The 22,092-nt window shown below is 40.0% G+C and overlaps 1 long non-coding RNA gene across 2 annotated transcripts; it reads left to right on the top strand.

Moving 5' to 3' along the window:
• The first annotated feature begins 514 nt into the window (after positions 1 to 514).
• On the top strand, positions 515 to 15,883 carry LOC138967432 (uncharacterized). 2 transcript variants are annotated; one of them, XR_011455950.1, is made up of 3 exons: positions 515 to 1,113; positions 2,940 to 6,102; positions 10,794 to 15,883. It is a non-coding gene; the product is annotated as an uncharacterized lncRNA (long non-coding RNA). The 2 variants fall into 2 exon arrangements; XR_011455949.1 differs by lacking the exon at positions 10,794 to 15,883 and having other exon boundaries at positions 2,940 to 3,307; positions 5,956 to 7,076.
• The last annotated feature ends 6,209 nt before the right edge of the window (positions 15,884 to 22,092 follow it).

The following is a 22,092-nucleotide window of genomic DNA, read 5'->3' as shown; positions in this document are numbered from 1 at the left end:
TTCACGTAATATTTTTTATATATATAGTATTTCACAACAATGTCTGACTTTATACCAATTTTTAAGTCAAAGAAATTAAAAATAACGGAGTTATAATGTATTTTGCGACGAACTATCGAGCTAAAGTGAAATCATTGTGATTCAGCGTCCGACCATGTTCGCATTCGTTTAAGAACGCAGGCTCAACCTCAAACTAAATAATATTCATGTAACATTTTATATATCTAGTATCTTCACAACATGATCATACTTTGAACCGAGTTTTAAGTCAGAGAAGTAAAAACAAAGTTAATTCTGATGCATTTTCAAAGCCTAGCGAGCAAAAGTGCAAACATCGGATGATTTCACTTTAGCTCGATAGCACGTCGCAAAATACATTATAGCTCCGTTATTTTTAATTTCTTTGACTTAAAACTTGGTATAAAGTCAGATAATGTTGTGAAGATACTATATATATAAAAATATTACATGCACCTGCTTTAGTTTGAGGTCGCGCAAGGTAGTGCAAGGTCGCGTGTGGTCGCGTAGTAATTAGTCAGACCGCTGGCAGTGGCAATCAAAGATGGCGTGTGAGAAAGCAACTTTCTGTGTTTTGGAGTTCATTAAATGTTGGGATGAATATGTCAGGTTTGAGGATGCACATTTCTGTAGGTTCATCTCGGTATTCCACCCCCTCGGCTTTCTGTTGTAAATATTAAGCTGAGCACGGTGATCGAATGTGGAAGCTACGTTTGGTCAAAGGTCACAGAAGATTTGCGTCGTGCAGCGAAGGAAAGAATCGCGATCTTGTTTCCGAATCGGTACCTCTTTGTTTTTCATTAGACCTGTCATTCTGCTTGCTCGGCTTTGTTAGATGTTTGCATATCGTGTTGCTATTTTCTTTGCTTTTATTATTGTTTCTTACTTGTGCTTCGTTTATCGATACAACGCAAGTAATAAAAGTGTTTGGCAATTTTCAGGGAAAATGGAATGCTACAAGTACAACGCATGGTGTATTCCAGGATATCTGATCAAGAGTTGGATGCGTTGGTGGAACCAATTACTGCTTCCAACAAGCTTACTGGGTCCTTAATGATACAAGCTCGTCTGAAAGGACAGGGGACAGTACTTCAGGTAACTCTTCTGTGCTGAATATTAGAATAGTAAAGCTTCAAAAAGGAATTTTAAACTGTTGAAAAACAACTGAGAAATGGACCAATGTTTCACAGTCACAGATTCTGATTTTAAAGTTAAGTAATACCGTTTTTATATTTAGTCAAGTTTTGACTAAATATTTTAACGTAGAGGGGGGAATCGAGACGAGGGTCGTGGTGTATGTGTGTGTGTGTGTGTCTGTCTGTCTGTCTGTCTGTGTGTGTGTTTCGATCCATCATACAACGCCGCAGCTATGGAGGTCAATGCGTTGCTTCGGCAGGGCACTGTGGACTCCCCTAGAGTTGTATTTTGGGACCATGATTTTATGTTTTCCGCTGGAAAACAGTTTACGTTACCTGAATTTGCAGCGTCATTTCCTGGGTGATGGTGTGCATCTAGCAAACGTATATTCCCAAGCTTGGGACCTGTTGGCGTAACATATCAAGATCAAGAAGATCAAGCAACGTCAGGACAGGCCAGGTTGTACAAGTCCCTTCGTCAGGCGATAAACACAGTCGGTTTTTGTGTGATTAAATAATGTTGTAGCCGGGTCAGGTTGCATTGTGCGTTTTGACTGATCAGCTTACAAAGCACGGGTATAGGAACAGGGAATCTTCAAATTGTTTACATTTTCTTTCTTGTTTGATGCGGGTGGGTGGCATTATAAATCGAAGGCTCTAAATGGGGTCAACCAGATCGGTAGATGGGAAGTAACTCGAGTTTATGACAGGCTCGTTGTGGATGATGTCCCTTGTCTAAAAACCAGTTCAAGGTGGAATGGTTCTTCGATCAACACGATTGTTGAGTGTTCTGTCAAATCAAGATATCGTGACATGTTTCAACAGTATGTTTCTGTGTTGGTGGATAGTATGGATCAGTGTTTTTCCAGAGTACTTGGAAATAATTTTCAGGTGAGATTCTGATGAACATGTTGGTGTTACGATGCCTTTTCATGTGAGCGTTTGTCAATTCAGAGAATCAGAATATTTGTTCCTGTGGAGGTACTGTATGTCAATTACCTGTTAGGTGGGTGTTTGTCATTTCAATGAATCAGTAAATATTGGTTCCTGTGGAGGTACTGTTTTGTCGATCACCTGTTATTTTGCCTAGGAGATTCCAAATTTATTTTGGTTGTGGTACTGTGGGCTAGGTAATATTTCATGTGTTTGACTTTGCAGAGAATCGGGAAACGTTTTTCCTGTGGAGGTACTGTTGTCACTTGTGTTGGCTGGTGCCTCACAGGTTACAAACACTATTTTGGTTAAAGTACATGTACCGTGGGCTAGGTAATATTTCATGGTGGGGCTGATTTTTCAGAGAATCAGAAAACATGGTTCGCTGTTGTTCTTTTTGTCAAATTAAGCTATAGGGCCTCAGAGATTCCAACATTAGTTAGTATGTGGATTTGTTAGCCAGGTATTATGTTAGTGTGTGACAGTTCAGAGAACCATGATGTAATTTCCTGTTGGTGTTCTGTTTGTCATAAATGTATTGAGCCTCAGAGATTCCAAACTCGTTTGGTGGGGGTACTGGGTGCCAGGATTTGAGTTTGACACAGAAAACACAATTGGTTTGAAGTACTTTGGGCCAGATTTTAATCAATTTCTTTGGTTTGTATTTCAGTCTCCCAAAATCTGGTGACAACTTCAGAAGTATGGGATATTAAACACCTTTTACAGGCTGAACAGTGAAGGCGTTGTCAACTCCTGCAAGGAGCAGCAGACGAGTTCAAGGCTTATGTGTAATTCTCAGTAATCTGACAAATAAGGCTGTGTTCACATATATATCCTGTTTTTTATGCACAGGAATATGCCTCCCAGGAGGGCAGCGTCAAGGCGGGTAGCCGAAGTGACCCGAGCCGCTGCAGGTCGGCCGAGGGCCAGCAACCAGACAGCCTCGCAGCGACAACCCGGTGGGTTTGAGTCAGCCACAGCAGGAGGGGAAGAAAGCGCCACTGCTTTGGCCGCGGTATTGGCTGAGCTATGCAGGCTGGGGGAGCGGCAAGAGACCTGCCAAGTGGCCATTGTCTCGCTCCAGAAAGACAACCAACGTCTGCAAGAAGCTGTTTCGGGTGATCGTGAGGCCATCGCCTCAACATCGGGATCGATGACAACCGGTACCAGCAATTCTACCCTGTCTGGCTCGGTTGCCAACCTGGTCAACACAATCACAGGTGAGGCGGCCGCCCAATTTTGTTCGTCGAGGATAAAGTTAAACGCAGGATCTGGGGCCCGGGGCGTCAATCCACAATGACAACTGAAAAGTTTCAAATGGAAGCGTGTCAATGTTAATTGTAATTCAATCTGACAATGATCTCTTTCCCGCGTTCATGCGGTTGCAAACAGACCAGAATTGGTTCTGTTCTGTTCACATAGTACTTTGAGTTCACTTACATGCAAGGGTGATGCACAGTATTCCTATGGAGAGAACTTCATCTTTAAGTGTACTTCGATTAACTGAAGATATTCAATTGTTTACTTCAATGTGGGAGGTGTGCAATGTGTAAATACACATCAACTCAGTCAGTAAGATTTATGTGCAGGTGTATGATGCAGAGCTGTCAGCCCCTATGAAGCTTCATGTGTAGCAATCTTGAATTTATAGAGTAGCAAATGGTGTTTATCTTTAAGTATTGCATCATCTTATAATCCACTGCACCTACATGTTTATAAATATGTCAAGACACAAATGTTGCAATAACTGTGTTCAGACAAGAAAACAGCAGCAGGAACAAATGAACATTGTAGGGTGTCTGTATAACGAAGTAGCATTTTCTGTTTTACAAGTAGCATGCTACATCGAAAGCGTAATAGTCTGCAGCTCTAATTGGGCCACTAATGCGGCATGGTGCTTTTGGATTCCACAAGTTATTTTGCATGTTGTTTTTAAGGCAAATATGTCAGAAGCTCCTAAAGAACTTTAGTGGGTAAGCCTGTGACATTGTTGTCCACATAGAGAATACTATATGGTTTCCTATGAAATACCAGTTTTACACAAGTTGTGCTTTTAAATATTAAACTGCGAACAATATTTCAAAACACTAGTGTAAAACTGGTATCAAACAGGAAGCCATGTAGTATTCTGTTTATCCTACATACAGGGTTCGTACAGGTCATGGAAAACCTGGAAAGTCATGGAATTTGATTTTTAATTTTGCAGGCCTGGAAAGTCATGGAATTTCAATTCAAGTCATGGAATTTCAATTCAAGTCATGGAATTTAATATAAATAAGAAAAAAAAACAAAAACCTTTAGCACGCCAGCTTTCTTTCGAGTTGTTTCTTGACAACAAAAAGTATGCGGAATTGGAACGAATTAGGCCACAAAAAAAAATGCTTTGGTTACGGTTTTATGGCCAAAATTAATAGGGTAGGTAGGTCGATTAAACTTTTGTTTTGTTTTTGTTTTTGTTTTTGTTGGTTGGTCCCTCTTGAAATGATAAAAATATTTGTGTATGCAGGATATTCGAGGTATTTTCATATTGGTGTATTTGGAACCACAGATATTAATTACTTTTTCATGTTAAGAAAAGAAAACTGGACATACCCCTTAAACTGTATAGTGCCACTAGTGAACACAGTCTTGAACGCAGTCTGGACTGATTGTCACAAATTGAAAACTAGTCAAAATACAGTAGCTGATGATTCCTTTCACTTTATACAAGTTTTCTTAAACAGAAGTCTTTCCATCAAAAAGTTGCACTCTTCGAGTACCGACTTATCAGTCGTGTTTGTTCGATATGAACGCACTTTCCGAATACGATTGCAAATGCAGACGACATCTTTTTACGTTCGCGCAACGAACGAACGCACGAGACTGACTTCCCTTGGATATGGGAGTTGTAAAAAGCGGAGTGGTGTCCCTTGTCGGTCTTGTTGTTGTCTGCTCGCCGGCGATCGATGTTTTCTCTGTGCCGTGGTGTTGTCGTTTTCGGTGGGTTTTTGTGTGTGTGTGTGTTTTTTTGTGTGTGTATGTATCGTATGTGTTTGGTTCATTTTATTTTTAGCTTTAGGACCAAAAAAAAAAGTTTAGGGTCGGCCCAAAAAGTTAGGGTCGGTCGGGAAACCGTAACCAAAGCATTTTTTTTTTTTGGCCTTACCAAGGAAGATCTTCGCAATGAACTGTGTATCGCGGTGAAAAAAATGACAGTTCGTCAAGTCACAGTGTTAGTGACGGTTATGAAGCGGAATTTACGAAAGTGCAGATGGATACAAACAGTGGCTGGTCCAGTTTAGTGAAATGACAGGACCAGCAAACATTACCGATAATCTGACTGCGTAGCAAATGCTTGACTTGCTTGTCAAAGAGACACTGCGTAGAAACTGACTCAAATTCAGTGCAAAGCAAGCCAGTGTCAAAACTGGCAGTGACAAGACGTAAAAAGTTTGCGTGTTCGGAAATGGCGACCTGTGGATCTAGTCATGGAAAATGTTATTGAGGCTCATGGAAAAGTCATGGAATTTTGTTTCTAAAAACCAGTGGGGACCCTGTACATACTGTTGCATGTTCATTGCTGTAAATGTCCCTTTGTCGAAGCGCCCAGATTGAAGAAGCTTAAAAATTGAACCTGGATCTCTCCGAATGCCTCGTGTAATCTTTTATGTCAAAGCAAGGAAATGTCACTGGTGTGGTGTTTACGTTCTTAAAATTCTTCAGAGTGTTCAAAGAAGGACGCTTGTTTCGGTATTGGAGGCAGTGAAAAATCAGGTCCTTGTCAGACAAGACCTCTTTACACATGCAATGTAGAGTGAATGGTATTGTTATGACATGAGTGGTATGTCACGTTAGTGTAATAAGTTGTATTCTTACACGCTCCACAAAGGCACAGAGTACGGGGAGCCATCCAGCGGGTTGATCCTGGTGGAGTAGCTGTCAGAGCTTTGGCGTTGAGGCCCACGAGACGTCGTCTGTACCAAGTATCAGGACCAAACGCTCTCTGGCATCTAGACGGATACCACAAGTTGATATCGTGAGTACAGCTACAAATACATACACTGGGCACAAAAAAATCCTTTTTCAAAATTTGGTGAATGTTGAGTGTGTCCGGTGGTGGGGAGGATGTTGGGGGTTGTGCCAGTTTGAACATGGAATTTGAGTGGATTGATACAGGTGGCATAAGGAATTCTCTTAAACATTATTTTATGACGCTGGAATCTTTCTTTTAAGACCTACATAACCCTGAGATAATAAGGTCTTATAATGGGGGTAAACTTACAGAGGTTATGAGCAGAATATCTTAGAGAACAGCATACCTGCCAATTGCTACGATTTTGGCGCAGCATGCTCCGATTTTGCAGGAATTGCTACGCTGCTACTCTAAGCCCTGAGCCGCTACGCTAAAAAAAAAAAAAAATGACAAGCGTGCAAAATGTTCACTTATTGCTTGACAATCAACAATGAACATTGCATAACTAGTCGAGTACCGATGGCTGGGAACCACTCCGTTATGACTCGATATTGTCCACGTGACTTGCTTAGCAAATCGTGAATTTTATTGCAAGCATTCGCATTTCCGGTGACTCTATGCGCCAATTGTGAATTTGATTAGAATATGCAATGCACTTGTTAAGTTGTAAGCTGTGCACAGTGACGGTGTTAGAAGTGGAAACTGGAGGGAGACAGGATAAAAACGGGGAAACGTAAGGGTGGTGAAGATTATGGTGCAAGTTCCACGCCGATGCGGGCAAATCATTTTCAACGATTTTTGCCGAAGAATTCGACAGACTTTGCGTGCATAGGTAATAATACCTGCTATTCCGACTTGGTTGTGTGACAGACGTTTTCTTCCACACGAGATTACGTTGATTGTCTAAATCTACTTTTTGACGGAAGTGACCGAACAACTGTGAATGACGTCTCGGTATATGGGAATGACGTCACAGTCATCGTCACAGTCTGTATCTTTTGAAGCATCGCATTCTTCATGACGTCTTTCTGTGTCTGCATCCGCAAAATGTTTGTTCATTCCGGAATCTTTGTCATCTATGTTCAGAACTCTGTCCTTATAGTGTCAGACAAACAGGCCTCCTGAGCGAACCACTTTGCAAGGGAAGTTAAATTCGCGTATGGAAACAGTACTGTCGTCTGGGGTGCCGTTTTCAGTATTCTGAGCGTTGAAGAATTTGTAAAGAGAAGAAACGATAACAGCAGGAGAAATAAAAGTCGTGTGTGCATTTTATGTTTTTTTGGAGTGACGATTTTGAGTTTGAATCCGTTCTTGCCATGCTCCTAAAGCGTGTAACATACAATCTTGCATACGTTTGCGTTAGTAGTGGCAAAGAAGGAAAGCGTGTGACATTGAACTATGTTTAGACGGTTGTAATGTCGTAGAGCTCTCAGAATCTTACAAACGTTTTTGATGGCATTTTAAATGCGGGCTTGCGATTCAAATTTAAGATTATGCTAGTGCTACGCTTATAAACACCAATTGCAACTCTGACATTGGGTGAAAGTTCCAAAATGCTACTCTTTGGGCTTCACAGGGGTTGGCAGCTATGAAACAGGGTCTTGAAAATGTCTTGTTTGGGATCGTAAAAGGAAGGGCGTCTTCTAAGGGGTAGGTGGGTAACGAAGGTGAGTCGTGTGCAAGTATTTGCTTTTCTTTTCTTTTTATTTTGTCATTTTCTGGATATGTAATGAAAGACTGGTCCATTGATGATTTCCCCACGGAATACAAAACATATTCTGGTTATACCTTACCATTTCTACTGGGTGGTTATTTAAATTTTAACAATAAACACCCCTTCAAGTTAACAGAGAAATAAGCAGAGGGGGGAATACTTTTCGGTGAATACCAAGCTACCTAGTCCTAACAAATAACCACCCAGCAACCAGTCTGAATCCTCGATAGCTCATAGGTTGAGAAACCACACTGTGTGGTCACTGCTTGGTGACTGAAAAGTTCTGAATGCTCAAATATTCGAAAGAGGAAAGAGCTCATACATACTGCATTTACACTATTCATTTCAGGTTTCAACACACAGAATCCAATATAAGATCCATAAGTTTGGTTGTTTTCTAAATCAAAATCTACGTTGTACCAGACACAAGGTCTCAAGGCAAGTAACTCTCATATTTTGTGTAGAAAATAGAGTTGTTCCCATTTTGCATTTGTACAAATAAAAAGACAGTAATCTGTAGGTCAATTATATTTCACTTCATAAATAGAACTTTTTTTCCCGAGATACTTAAACATGAAAAGAACGCAAAAATATTTGCCTTATCGTCTTAGCAGAACAACTATGTACTTTATTTTATTCGAAATTAAATTAACTGCTATAAAGAGTTTGCAGAATTGCGCAATTTTCACAGAACTCTTCAACCATGGATTAATCACATGCTTGTGCAGGTAGACTGGCTGAGTGAATAATACTTGATCAAAATAATTATGTGTGCTGTGGGCAGGCTGTCTGTCTGTCCAAGGACAAACAAGTCGCGTAAGGCGAAAATACAATATTTAGTCAAGTAGCTGTCGAACTCACAGAATGAAACTGAACGCAACGCAACGCAGCAAGACCGTATACTCGTAGCATCGTCACTCCACCGCCCGTGGCAAAGGCAGTGCCCGTGGAATTGACAAGAAGAGCGGGGTATTCGTTGCGCTGAGAAGGGTAGCACGCTTTTCTGTACCTCTCTTCGTTTTAACTTTCTGAGCGTGTTTTTAATCCAAACATATCATATCGATATATTTTTGGAATCAGGAACCGACAAGGAATAAGATGAAAGTGTTTTTAAATTGATTTCGAAAAAAAAATTTGATAATAATTTTTATATATTTAATTTTCAGAGCTTGTTTTTAATCCGAATATAACATATTTATATGTTTTTGGAATCAGCAAATGATGGAGAATAAGATAAACGTAAATTTGGATCGTTTTATAAATTTTTATTTTTTTTTACAATTTTCAGATTTTTAATGACCAAAGTCATTAATTAATTTTTAAGCCACCAAGCTGAAATGCAATACCGAAGTCCGGGCTTCGTCGAAGATTACTTGACCAAAATTTCAACCAATTTGGTTGAAAAATGAGGGCGTGACAGTGCCGCCTCAACTTTCACGAAAAGCCGGATATGACGTCATCAAAGACATTTATCAAAAAAATGAAAAAAACGTTCGGGGATTTCATACCCAGGAACTCTCATGTCAAATTTCATAAAGATCGGTCCAGTAGTTTAGTCCGAATCGCTCTACACACACACACACAGACACACAGACACACGCACATACACCACGACCCTCGTTTCGATTCCCCCTCGATGTTAAAATATTTAGTCAAAACTTGACTAAATATAAAAATGTAACGTTGAGCTGTTATCTCAGAAGTTTATACAGCTAGACCTCTGAAACTTTGCACACTTTTATTTGATGATTTCACGAAGTGACCCCAGTTTCGTTGACCCTCATCAAATTTTGGGGTCACAGCGGGGTCATGTTCGTTTAATAAAAACTTAACGTTGATGTTATCTCAGATGTGTTTTTAGCTAGAGCTTTAATAGTACGCACACTTCTAGGTTTTGATAATCTACCAACTTGACATAAGATTGTGGGCGGGGATGTAGCTCAGTCGGTAGCGCGCTAGATTTGTATCCAGTTGCCTGCTGTCAGCGTGAGTTCGTCCCCACGTTCGGCGGGAGATTTATTTCTCGGAGTCAACTTTGTGTGCAGACTCTCCTCGGTGTCCGAACACCCCCGTGTGTACACACAAGCACAAGACCAAGTGCGCACGAAAAAGATCCTGTAATCCATGTCAGAGTTCGGTGGGTTATAGAAACAAGAAAATACCCAGCATGCTTCATCCGAAAGCGGCGTATGGCTGCCTAAATGGTGGGGTAAAAATGGTCATACACGTAAAATTCCACTCGTGCAAACCACGAGTGCACGTGGGAGTTTCAGCCCACGAACGCATAAGAAGAAGAAGAAGACATAAGGTTGATTGACCTTCGTCACAGCCCACTTCGTCAACATCACGGGCCAAAGAATCTAGACACAGCCATCGTCGAACGCTGAAGAAGAAGAAGATTGACCTTCGTCAAGTTTTGGGGTCACAGGGGGTCATGTTCGAATCAAAATATCTTAACATTGATGTTATCTCAGGTGTTTTTGAAGCTTGAGCTTTGAAACTTTGAACACTTGAAGGATTTGATAATCTACCTACGTGACCCTAGTTTGGTTGATCCCTGTCACATTTTGGGGTCACAGTGGGGTCAAGTTTGTAAAAGCTTTACATTGCGGTTTTCTCAGTTATTTTTTATTAAATTTCACTGAATTGTATGTGTTATTAACCAGCAGACATTACCAAAATTTTGCTTATTTTTATCAAATTTTAGAGTCCCAGCAGTTAGTGGAATCCTCCTTTTAAGACCTACAAGACCCTTAAGGCTTATGGACATGACGAAGAAAAGTCATATAAAGCAATTGCTTTTCTTGATTTATTTCTTTGCAAAATTGAAGAAAGGTGGATTAAATGGGTTACACACCTTTTCTCAATGATATATATTAAAAATAATGGTCTTGATTCTCGGTCATGAAAAAGCACTTTGACCATTACTTTTTAATATTTACTGAGCATGTTACCTGTACTTATTTCCCAATAACTCTTTAATCAGAATTTGTGTGGTGAAATCACATATGGAAACGGATCTCTGTTTGTTATATTGCAGGTGGAAAATGGTGATTCATGGGGCAATCGATGGCTTTAGCCGGGCCACTACCTTCCTCCATGCCACCGAAACAACAGGTCAGAGACCGTTCGGGATCTGTTTTTGGGTGGAACCCAACGCTTTGGACTCCCGTCAAGAGTCCGCATGGACCATGGTGGCGAGAATCTGGATGTCGTCGCCCTCATGAACGAACACAGGGGAGAAGGGAGAGGCAGTGCGATGCAAGGCCGCAGTGACCATAACCAAAGGATCGAGCGTCTCTGGCTCGACGTCTGGAAAGATGTGGTGAACCCTTACCATGACCTGTTTACTGCTATGGGAACACCACAGGCAGAAGGTGGTCTGGGGATACTGAACATGGACAATCCCATTCACTTGTGGGCCCTCCACTATGTTTTTCTGCCCAGGCTGAACCGGTCCCTACAGTGGTTTGTGGAACAGAAGAACCACCAACCCCTGAGGACAGAGCGCAACAGAACTCCCCTGCAGCTCTTCTTCAGGGGGATGCTGGAGAGACGAGCCAGCACATCCACAGCAGTACAGGACTTCTGGAAAGGGAGAAGCCTTCAATCGATAATCGAGGACCATCCTTTGCCAGACAGTCGTTAGGATGTGCCTGCCACGGCTTGCCCCCTCTCTGAGGAACAGCTCGTGCAACTAACGGAGCGCATTGACCCTCGGAGTGGGCCACCCACCGATCAACATGGTCAGATGTTGTTCTCCAGTTCGTTGCCAACATGCTCGAGTAAAAAAAAAGTTAGCTTGTGGACACCCCAAACCTGAAGTGTATAGCAGACCTGTGAACCCATACGATTTTGCCATATTTTGTACGCTTGATTGTCCAGACTACAAGCAGATTGGTCAGTGGAATCACAAGAAAAATTCATTGTCTACTTTTATTTACAAGCGCAGGGTTCGACACTAGCGGGGGCGGGGGGCGGAACGCCCCAGAGTTTTGTGTTCCGCCCCAATTATTGCCGAAGCTTGGGGCCCACTCCGCCCCAGGATAAATTCCAACAATGACAAACCGAAATTTCTAATGCCAGAGCCAATCACTAAAAATCGCCAGTCATAGTCGTCACTGAAATTTGCGTTACGATCAATGCCGCAGTCAAGAAGAAAAAAACCCCATTGAAATCGTCGAAGGACAATGCCGCAAGGGAAATAACTCCCAAATTGCGCTCTTTAGCGTGAGAGATAAGTATCGCCTTCAAATGCCAAACGCAAAATGTGGCGACACATCCCTGGTGTAAAAAGACCTGGAAATGAAGATGAAGAACAGGGTGGAGAGAAACGAAAAAAGGAGACCGATGCAGCCAAAAGCGTGAAGCTCTGTCGTAATTTCAATGTCAAATGGTTGAAAGAATTACCCTGGCTTCAGTACGATGAAGAAAAACAAACAATGCATTGCCGCACGTGAATAATGAGAGTGGGCCCCAGATTTTTGTTTTCCGCCCCAGCAATTTCCATCTCTGGGGCCAGTGTGGCCCCAGGCCAAATAAGTTAGTGTCGACCCCTGAAGCGCATTCCAAAGCCGATCCAGTGTTTTGACACATGATTACTGCTTTTGTCAATGAAAGAAGCATTCGTTTTAAATTGTAAACTTATTAGGCTACTTGCCCTATCCGCGCCAGCCACGTAATCGTGCAATAAATCTGCAATATCTTGCATGGCGTTGGGAGGTGTGCCTCAATTTGCGGGTTTGCTTTGAGACCTCAGAGTAAGGATGTGTCTGGGTGCAGACACTTCGCCTTCAAAAAAGTTAATTTGCACTGAGCAGCATTGGGCTGCAACAATGAAAGCCTCAAAAACAATCATAAAGTTTGTTCAAAGTACCAAGCATGGTAGAAGGTATAAGCAACTGTTTTTTTCAAATTGGTTTAAATCTGCGCTCTAATTCTAAACCAATCTTTGTAAAGTGCAAAGTCATTCAAATAAAGCGAAATTATGTCCGCTGTGTATTTTATTATTTTTAAACACAGGTACTGCACCACGAAAACAATATTGCTAAAAAATAAAAAAAAATACGTACACTTTGTGAAAGAAAGTTGCAAAGAAAGTTTTACACAATGATTTGCCATTAGGTTACCTGTTTAATTGCACCAAATTTCTTTTGATGTATCTATAGTATAGATTTATAAGGTTGAAAATTGCTGAAAGTTTTTAAAACAGACTATTGTTTTTGAAAAAGACCTTAGTGTATTTTTAGGTTTATTGATGCTAGATATATTTATATATATATATATATATATATGGCTTGCCCAATCCAACGTATAAAGGAACTCATTGTTATTCAGCCATTAACCTTCGCCGGCACTCGTTATCGACTACACACGAACGCATTCGTGGGGCCAAGCAGACCCATGCTTCTCAAAGAAGGAAAAATGTGCATATCCTTCCGTGGCACTCGTGGGGCCGTGCAGACCCATGCTTCTCAAAGAACGAAAAATATGCATATCCTTCCGTGGCACTCGTGGGTCCGTGCGGACACAGAAGGGTGTTTGATGCAAATATCTCTTAAACGAGTTGGAATTTTTTTATTGAGCTTTTAGAAATGCCTCAGACACCTAAAAAGCTCATTAAATTTCAGTGATAATTAATTAATTAATTAATGGTCAAATTTAGACTACACACGGTATTTGGTAAAATATTATGGGTCTGCATGGCCCCACGAGTGCCACGGAAGGGTTTGCACAATTGTCCTTCTTTGAGAAGTATGGGTCCGCATGGACCCACGAGTGCCTCGGAAGGGTATACACGCTTTTCCTTCTTTGAGAAGTATGGGTCCGCACGTCCTCATGAATGCTTCCGTGTGTAGTCTAAATTTGACCATTAATTAATTAATTAATTAATTAATTATCACTGAAATTTAATGAGCTTTTAGGAGATGAAAGCTTTGTAGGTGTCTGAGGCATTTCTAAAAGCTCATTAAAAAATTCCAACTCGTTTAAGAGATATTTGCAATCAAACACCCTTCTGGGTCCGCACGGACCCACGAGTGCCTCGGAAGGGTATACACGCTTTTCCTTCTTTGAGAAGTATGGGTCCGCACGTCCCCACGAATGCTTCCGTGTGTAGTCTAAATTTGACCATTAATTAATTAATTAATTATCACTGAAATTTAATGAGCTTTTAGGAGATGATAGCTTGTTAGGTGTCTGAGGCATTTCTAAAAGCTCATTAAAAAATTCCAACTCGTTTAAAAGATATTTGCAATCAAACACCCTTCTGGGTCCGCACGGACCCACGAGTGCCGGCGAAGGTTAAAGACATTTTCCGAATTACAATGGTTTAATAGCCAACTTGCACAATACCCCTTTTGAACAGCTCTCTGGTGCGAAAGATAAGGAAGGTTCACTTCCCTACGGGCAAACGTTTTGCTCTCACAAGCACTGGTGTTCTCTGGCTTGTGTAAAAAAACCAAAATAAAATCTCAATCGCCTTACTTTTGTATACAGGACATGCTTGGGTACTTTGAACGAACTAAAGGATTATTCTTGCGGCTATTATTGCCGCAGCCAATAAACCTTTAACGACTTTGTGTGTGTCTGTGTGTGAATGCTCTGATTTGTTTTGCTATTGTGTATTGCCGTGAGCTCCGGCGAGAAGGGGTGATTAATTTATGTTCATTATTATTATGTCTCACTGTGTTTTCACAGCTGTACAGAACAGTGAAAGGGATACTCGTTCAAACTTTGGTATGATGCCATGAGCGCCATAGTTTAACTAGAGTCAAATCAGTTATTTTTCTTTTTATATTCAATGGTGCCTCATTCACCCATATTCATCAGAACATAAGCTATTTGCAACGTTCATTGAAGGTCAAGGTCACTTTAAGTTACCTATCAAACCTCATAGTGGTGTTTATTGTTTATGGTTAGTGTTTTCCCCTGGAGCAATTTTTTGATTAGTGCTTTTGTGAACAAGAAACAATTAACAAGTGGCTGCTTTTGTGAACAAGAAACAATTAACAAGTGGCTCTATCCCATCTCCCCCCCACCCCTTCCACGTCGCGATATAACCTTCGTGGTTGAAAACACCAAATAAAGAAAGAAAGTGTTTTAAACATTTTCAGTTCTCCATTTAGTTTGGTGAAGTAGTGTAGAGCATTTTTTGAACATCAATAATCATGTATGAATTTATTGCATGTTTGTTGCTAGAATATTAATCATTCTTCTGCTGAAAGTAAACATTGTGGTGAGTCGCATAGGTACCCCCCGCGGGTTTGGGGGAAGAATTTACCCGATGCTCCCCAGCATGTCGTAAGAGGCGACTAACTGATTCTGTTTCTCCTTTTACCCTTGTTAAGTGTTTCTTGTATAGAATATAGTCAATTTTTGTAAAGATTTTACTCAAGCAGTATGTAAGAAATGTTATGTCCTTTGTACTGGAAACTTGCATTCTTCCAGTAAGGTAATATATTGTACTACGTTGCAAGCCCCTGGAGCAAATTTTTGATTAAGTGCTTTTGTGAACAAGAAACAAGTGACAAGTGGCTCTATCCCATCTCCCCCCGTCGCGATATAACCTTCGTGGTTGAAAACAATGTTAAACACCAAATCAAAGGTGAGTTTTAGATACTAAAATGTGCCAACAATTTTAACAGCACACCTGAGTCCCCTTTTTACTTTAGTTGCAAGATCAGTACATGTTCTATCACGGAATTTTGTTTTGTTTTTGTAATTATGTGTATTTAGAGATTTTTCAAACCAAACTATTAATCTTTGAGCTCAGATGTCCTACTTTTTGACGAATTGGTATGTTTATTCAAGGTAAGCTAGACGAATCATTTGTATCAGGAAACTAAATGAAATTCTGATTTTATGTGAAAAATTGAATCAGTATCACAACAATTTCAAAAATTATTCATATTATGTGCTGGTTAATGACTATTAAATTTGCAAGCCAAAGCTCTGTTTGCATTCTGAATTTTGCATGTAAATGTCCCATTTCAAAGATCACCTATATATTTAGGTGTGTGTGTAGTCTTTTTAAGAACATCAATTATATACATTTATTGGATCTTGATTGCTTGAATGTGTATGACACATAATTCTTGTGTATGAATAAATGTGTATGACAAGTTTGAATATTGGATAATACAAATTGTTTGTATGGATTTTGATTCCTGTATGGTGAGGCAATGAACATGTGCGAGTGAGATGTCTATGATGGACAGCAAAATGTAGTTATGGATTCATGGCTGCTAGTCTCATTTCCAGTCATATTAAAAAAAACAAGTTGTTTTTACAAAAACACAAAACATAACTCAAGTTGTCTGCCACAAATACAATTAATTTTAATCAAACAAGTGTCATGCAGAAAATCATCACAAAATGGAATGCATACTTTATGTTTATCACATCATAAGACACACTGGTAATACTTGGCAGGTGAGAGTTAACCCATCACACAATGGAATGAATATTTTTATCCCATCATAAGACTGGTATTACTTGGCAGTTGCGAGTTCATCCATCACAAAGTGGAATGAATACTTTAATTTTATCACATCATAAAGAATACATCGGTTCTACTTGGCAGGTGACAGCTGAACAGTTAGCAAAACAGTCACTATTTAATACTGGTTACAGAGACGAGGAATTGAGGCTGAAATTTATAAACTAAACAAGAAAGCTGAAATTGTGTGAGCCGTTTGTTCGTTCATGGGCTGAAACTCCCACGGCTTTTACGTGTATGACCGTTTTTACCCCGCCATTTAGGCAGCCATACGCCGCTTTTGGAGGAAGCATGCTGGGTATTTTCGTGTTTCTATAACCCACCGAACTCTGACATGGATTACAGGATCTTTTTCGTGCGCACTTGGTCTTGTGCTTGCGTGTACACACGGGGGTGTTCGGACACCGAGGAGAGTCTGCACACAAAGTTGACTGTGAGCAATAATAAATCTCTCGCCGAACGTGGGGACGAACTCGCGCTGACAGCGGCCAACAGGACTGAGCTACATCCCCGCCCTTGTGTGAACAGTGACCTTCACTACAGAGGAGTGTAAAACTATAAAAGGAAAAGCAGTAGACAACGCCAGTTTTGGTTAGTTTGGTAAAACATAAAAACAGACTATCGTTACACAGGGCACGAATATCACATTATCATAACTGTTACAAACGCTTTTGAGTTTATTAATTTGTATACCATTATGAGACAGTATAACAAAGTTGTTAGCGTGCAATTGATTTGTTTGTATCCGGTTTATGGTGTATATTGCCAAGTTTTGTATGGGACACTAACGCTAGTCCGAGTGCTTTTGATATTTTGCTGGCAACGTGTTATTCGTGTAGTAGGGGGGTTGAACCATTTATTCTGTACATTAGGTAACTGATACCTGATATGATGTGACTTGATCAATAGTCGAGAGAAATACAATGATTTACATGTTTTCCATGGACAGCGTTACACGGAACACGAAAAGCAGGCAACATAACGACAAACAATGGTGCAAAAAAACAAATAAGAACAGAACACACTCTTGAAACACAACGGCAATTTAAATAATGCAAAACACAAACATTAAATCTTCGAAAGTCTCTCTCTTGCATTTAATAGCAAGTAAGAAATGATGTACGGTACAGGCACCCAAAATAAAGCTTATTTTACTGAGAGAAAAAACACACACACACCTTGTCTTAATAATTTTAATATTTCAAAGTTCAACGTTAAACACCCCCCCTCCCCCCCTGCAAAAAGCAAAGAAAACAATCAAAACAAAAACAAGGTATGTAAAGGAGTATAGGAAACCGGTTAAATCAGGGTCATGTTTTTTTTTTCCTTTGCAGCATGACCTCAAATAATTCAGTTTGAATACATTTATGAATTCTCTTCAAATTGCAGAACAAACATTTTTTCGCAGGGTGTGTACAGATAGAAACACCAACACCTACGGCTACCAAGCAAAAATAATGCGAAACACAAACATTAAATCTTCGAAAGTCTCTCTCTTGCATTTAATAGCAAGTAAGAAATGATGTACGGTACAGGCACCTAACATAAAGCTTATTTTACGGAGAGAAAAAAACCACACACACCTTGTCTTAATAATTTTAAGATTTCAAAGTTCAACGTTAACACCCCCCCCCCCCCCCCCCAGGGTGTGTACAGATAGAAACACCAACAGCTACGGCTACCAAGCAGAAACTAAACGCACCATTGAAGGAAAGTTTTTACAATAAATAAAATCCACCCCCTTCAAGAACAGCCTGGGACAGCTTCTGCCTCAGTTCTTGACGTGTCGGGCAGACACCTGCATTCTGAGGGCACAAGTTGACACTCTGGGGAGTGGCTTTTCGGGTGTGTCCACAAACACCACGGTCAGAGGACTCTGGTACCCTCCTGGTACTGTGGACCGGCTCCCAGACATGAAAAACACGAAATCTGAGATGGTGGTTTCTCCGCACTTTCCATCTGAAACAAGACAAAAAAGAAATTCTGAAATAAAGGAAACATCATCCCGCTTTCTTTATAAGCATACAAGTACCAGGACTCAAAAGAGAGGGAATTATTGCATGCTTGTGTTCATTTGTAGAAGCGTAGAAATGTTAAGCATGCTTTGCGACACAGAATGAAATGCTATTTTGAAAGCGTAACTTTTCTTGAGACTTTTTTTGAGCTGCTTGACGTTCAGTTTGATATGTGAAGGCAAACGAGATTCATTTTCCCAAATCTTTGGAGCTTTCAGGGGTAAAACCATGTGTTTATCATTTGCTGCTTTACATACAAGTTATTCTCCTGGGCCGTTTCCCATTTTGTGACATGTATTTTCAGTCCTTAAAACATGTATTAAATGGCAACTTGAATGTATACTCTCCCAAAAAAGAAACTTGACACAGGTAAACATTGATGTTTTTCAAATATATAATATATGTTAGAGGAAAGCACCAAAATTCAGTTTGAAGTTTGTCGGTTACATTGTTGCTAACAACTAACCCATAAAAAGAACATAATTGAACCAAGACTTTACTGGGTGGTCGCCCTTTTATTGAATTGCAAAAATTCTCGTCTGCACAAAAATCATGTGCATGGAGAGTATCGAGAGTATACATATTTTCTTTAGAAATAATTTTTTTTCCAGTAATACTCCAGGTTGTTAATGATGCAGACTTGCAACAAAACAATATAGAATATATATATATTATTTTCTTGGTAGTGTTAGCAGTATTCAAATTCATGTCACAACTTCCGGTTTCCATGTTATGAAGGTGCTTTACTTTAAAACCTTTGTATTTTTACTGAACACTAAGACAAACAAAATGTGCAAGTATTTGTTATTCTATCTCTGCAGGCCAAGGATATTTATGAAACTAGTATTTGTGAATGAAATTAATTTGTACAGCTTAAATGTCTCAAGTTAAATTTAATAAAAAGTCTACTTTATAACATGGTTTTCCCTGGTACACAGCTCTGGAGATTAAAGCTGTGGTCTATTTATGACTTTCCTGGGCTACGAGGTTGAAAAATAGGGATACAATCATGTACAGAATTCTGTACAGCAAACGCTACCAGAAACCCCACCTATACGGCGTGTATGACCTTGAGAGCTTCAGTCAACGCTTGAATTTTTCAGGGATAACAGCCGGTTTGCTCTCTCAAGACTGATCATATTTTATCTTCAAGAGAGATCAAGGGGAAAAAATAAACGCCCCGGCGAAGATTCGAACTCTCGACCTCTCGACTTCGTGTCTCATGTCCTAACCACTAGGCTACTGCACCAATTGAGAAAATGAAGGAAAAACATTGATATGAATTCATGTTATGTTATTCTTGAAGCAGCATGATTTATATCTCTATCCGCCCATTGTTCAGAAGTTTGTTTGTTTGTTTGTTTGTTTGCTTAACGCCCAGCCGACCACGAAGGGCCATATCAGGGCGGAGCTGCTTTGACATATAACGTGCGCCACACACAAGACAGAAGTCGCAGCACAGGCTTCATGTCTCACCCAGTCACATTATTCTGACACCGGACCAACCAGTCCTAGCACTAACCCCATAATGCCAGACGCCAGGCGGAGCAACCACTAGATTGCCAATTTTAAAGTCTTAGGTATGACCCGGCCGGGGTTCGAACCCACGACCTCCCGATCACGGGGCGGACGCCTTACCACTAGGCCAACCGTGCCGGTTGTTCAGAAGTGAATACATGTATAACTATTTCTTAGATGTCTGGTTTCAACTGGCTTTGGAGAGATTCAATTACTGTTCTTGTCATTTTCTTGCATGTTGTAAATAGAGATATCGCAGCTATTTGCATGGCGCGAATGTCGTGTAGCATGACGGTGTAAACATGTACTGCGATTCTGTAAAACATGTTTGCAAATAAAGGCAAATTTTAATGTCAATTTTTACGTTTTTGCAACGCATAAATGATAATTCAAGCGTAAAATGATATAAAATTATCAATTTTTTATCTTTGACAATACTGGTGAAGTGGCCTAGCGGTTAAGACATCGGCCCCGACATTTCGAGGCCCCGATGCCTTGAGTTCGAATCCCTGCCAAGTCGTTTATTTTTTCTGCTCGATCCTTCTTGACAACAAATATGCTCAGCTCTGCGAGAGCAAACCGGATGTTACCACTGCAAAATTCAAGCGTTGACTGAAGCTCTCAAGGTCATACACGCCGTATAGGTGGGGTTTCGGGTAGTGTTTGCTGTACAGAAATCTGTACATGATTTTGTCCCTATTTTTCAACCTCGTAGCCCCGGAAAGTCATAAATAGACCACAGCTTTAACCCATATCAATCAAGGTTTGTTATGAGCCAAACGGCTTTCCATATGAGATTATATACGTACCACTGCCGCCGCCACCAAATAATCATAATATACACTTTACAACGGATTACACACACACATTACACACACACACACACACACAGATAATAAGGTAATCTTGAACTTTAGCGTGACGAAAATGCACCGAAAATGGTGTACGTTGTCAACCATGGGACATCATCTACACGAAAGAGTTGTCTCCCTTGTCTGGTCACACAGATAATTCCTTCTTTGATGGGTCAAATGCATTCGTACAGTTCATCATCGGAGTTCATTCCGTAACTTCAAAGGGATCTAAAATGACTTGTTATGATTACAAGTACAGGTTCTACAAATTTGGAGACTTAAATGCTTCTGAATTAAGAGCTATGAATTTAACACGCTAAAGTTCAAGATTACCGATAACACAATATAGCAGCTAGTCTCTCGCACCGAATTTCAATATTTTGCATCTTTGGTCAAAAACGCGCACACGGCACAGCCACAGGCCTCCCTTCAAGTTCAACTTCTGGATGTGGATGCCCCACTGACTCGGTGTAGATCGTCACAAGAACCGAATTCGTCTGATAAAACAATTAACTTACGATGCTGTGCGAGCTTGGGCAACAGCGTTAAACTGCACTCGCAAACCTTCCAAAACATCACTCAGGGACATTTGCCACCCCCGCCATCTTGAGCTGTTCAGTCTGTCAAAAGGCGCCAAAGCGAGGCGATGAAGACGCGTATAAGCTTAGTGTTTTTCATGTGGATTCCCAGTCCAAGTTTTTAAGTCGCTTAACCACGTGACTAATAACTGATTAATACAGGTGTATTTATTATTAAATACAGGTGTATTTAATTTTAAATACAGGTGTATTTATTTTTAAATACAGGTGTAATTATTTTTAAATACAGGTGTATTTATTTTTAAATACAGGTGTATTTATTATTAAATACAGGTGTATTTATTTTTAAATACAGGTGTATTTATTTTTAAATACAGGTGTATTTATCATTAATTACACCTGTATTTTATAATAAATACAGGTGTATTTAATAATAAATACACCTGTATTTAATAATAAGTACACCTGTATTTAAAAATAAATACACCTGTATTTAATAATAATTACACCTGTATTTAAAAATAAATACACCTGTAATTTATAATAAATACACCTGTATTTAATAAAAAAAATACACCTGTAATTAATAAAAAAAATGCACCTGTAATTAATAATGATACTTATTGTATACGTTTAAGAAATAAATACAGCTGTATTTATCATTAAATACAGGTGTATTTATTTTAAATTACAGCTGTAATAGTTATGAGCCAAACGGCTTTCCATAAACCTCTCGATCGCTTCCGAGCGCAAGTGCGTTACAACTCGGCCACCCAGTCCTCGGGTGTAGTTTTGCTGATTGAAAATGTTGCTGCCAGCTCTTTATCTCACGTTTATCCCGTGGTAACAGCTCGAGATAGGCAGTGTGCAACTTATAACTAAAATGAAATAGGCAAATTGTTCAGAAACCAAA

The sequence above is a fragment of the Littorina saxatilis genome, linkage group LG5 (genome assembly GCF_037325665.1).
Source record: "Littorina saxatilis isolate snail1 linkage group LG5, US_GU_Lsax_2.0, whole genome shotgun sequence".
NCBI lineage: Eukaryota > Metazoa > Mollusca > Gastropoda > Littorinimorpha > Littorinidae > Littorina > Littorina saxatilis.
This window is presented reverse-complemented; position numbering and strand designations above follow the sequence as displayed.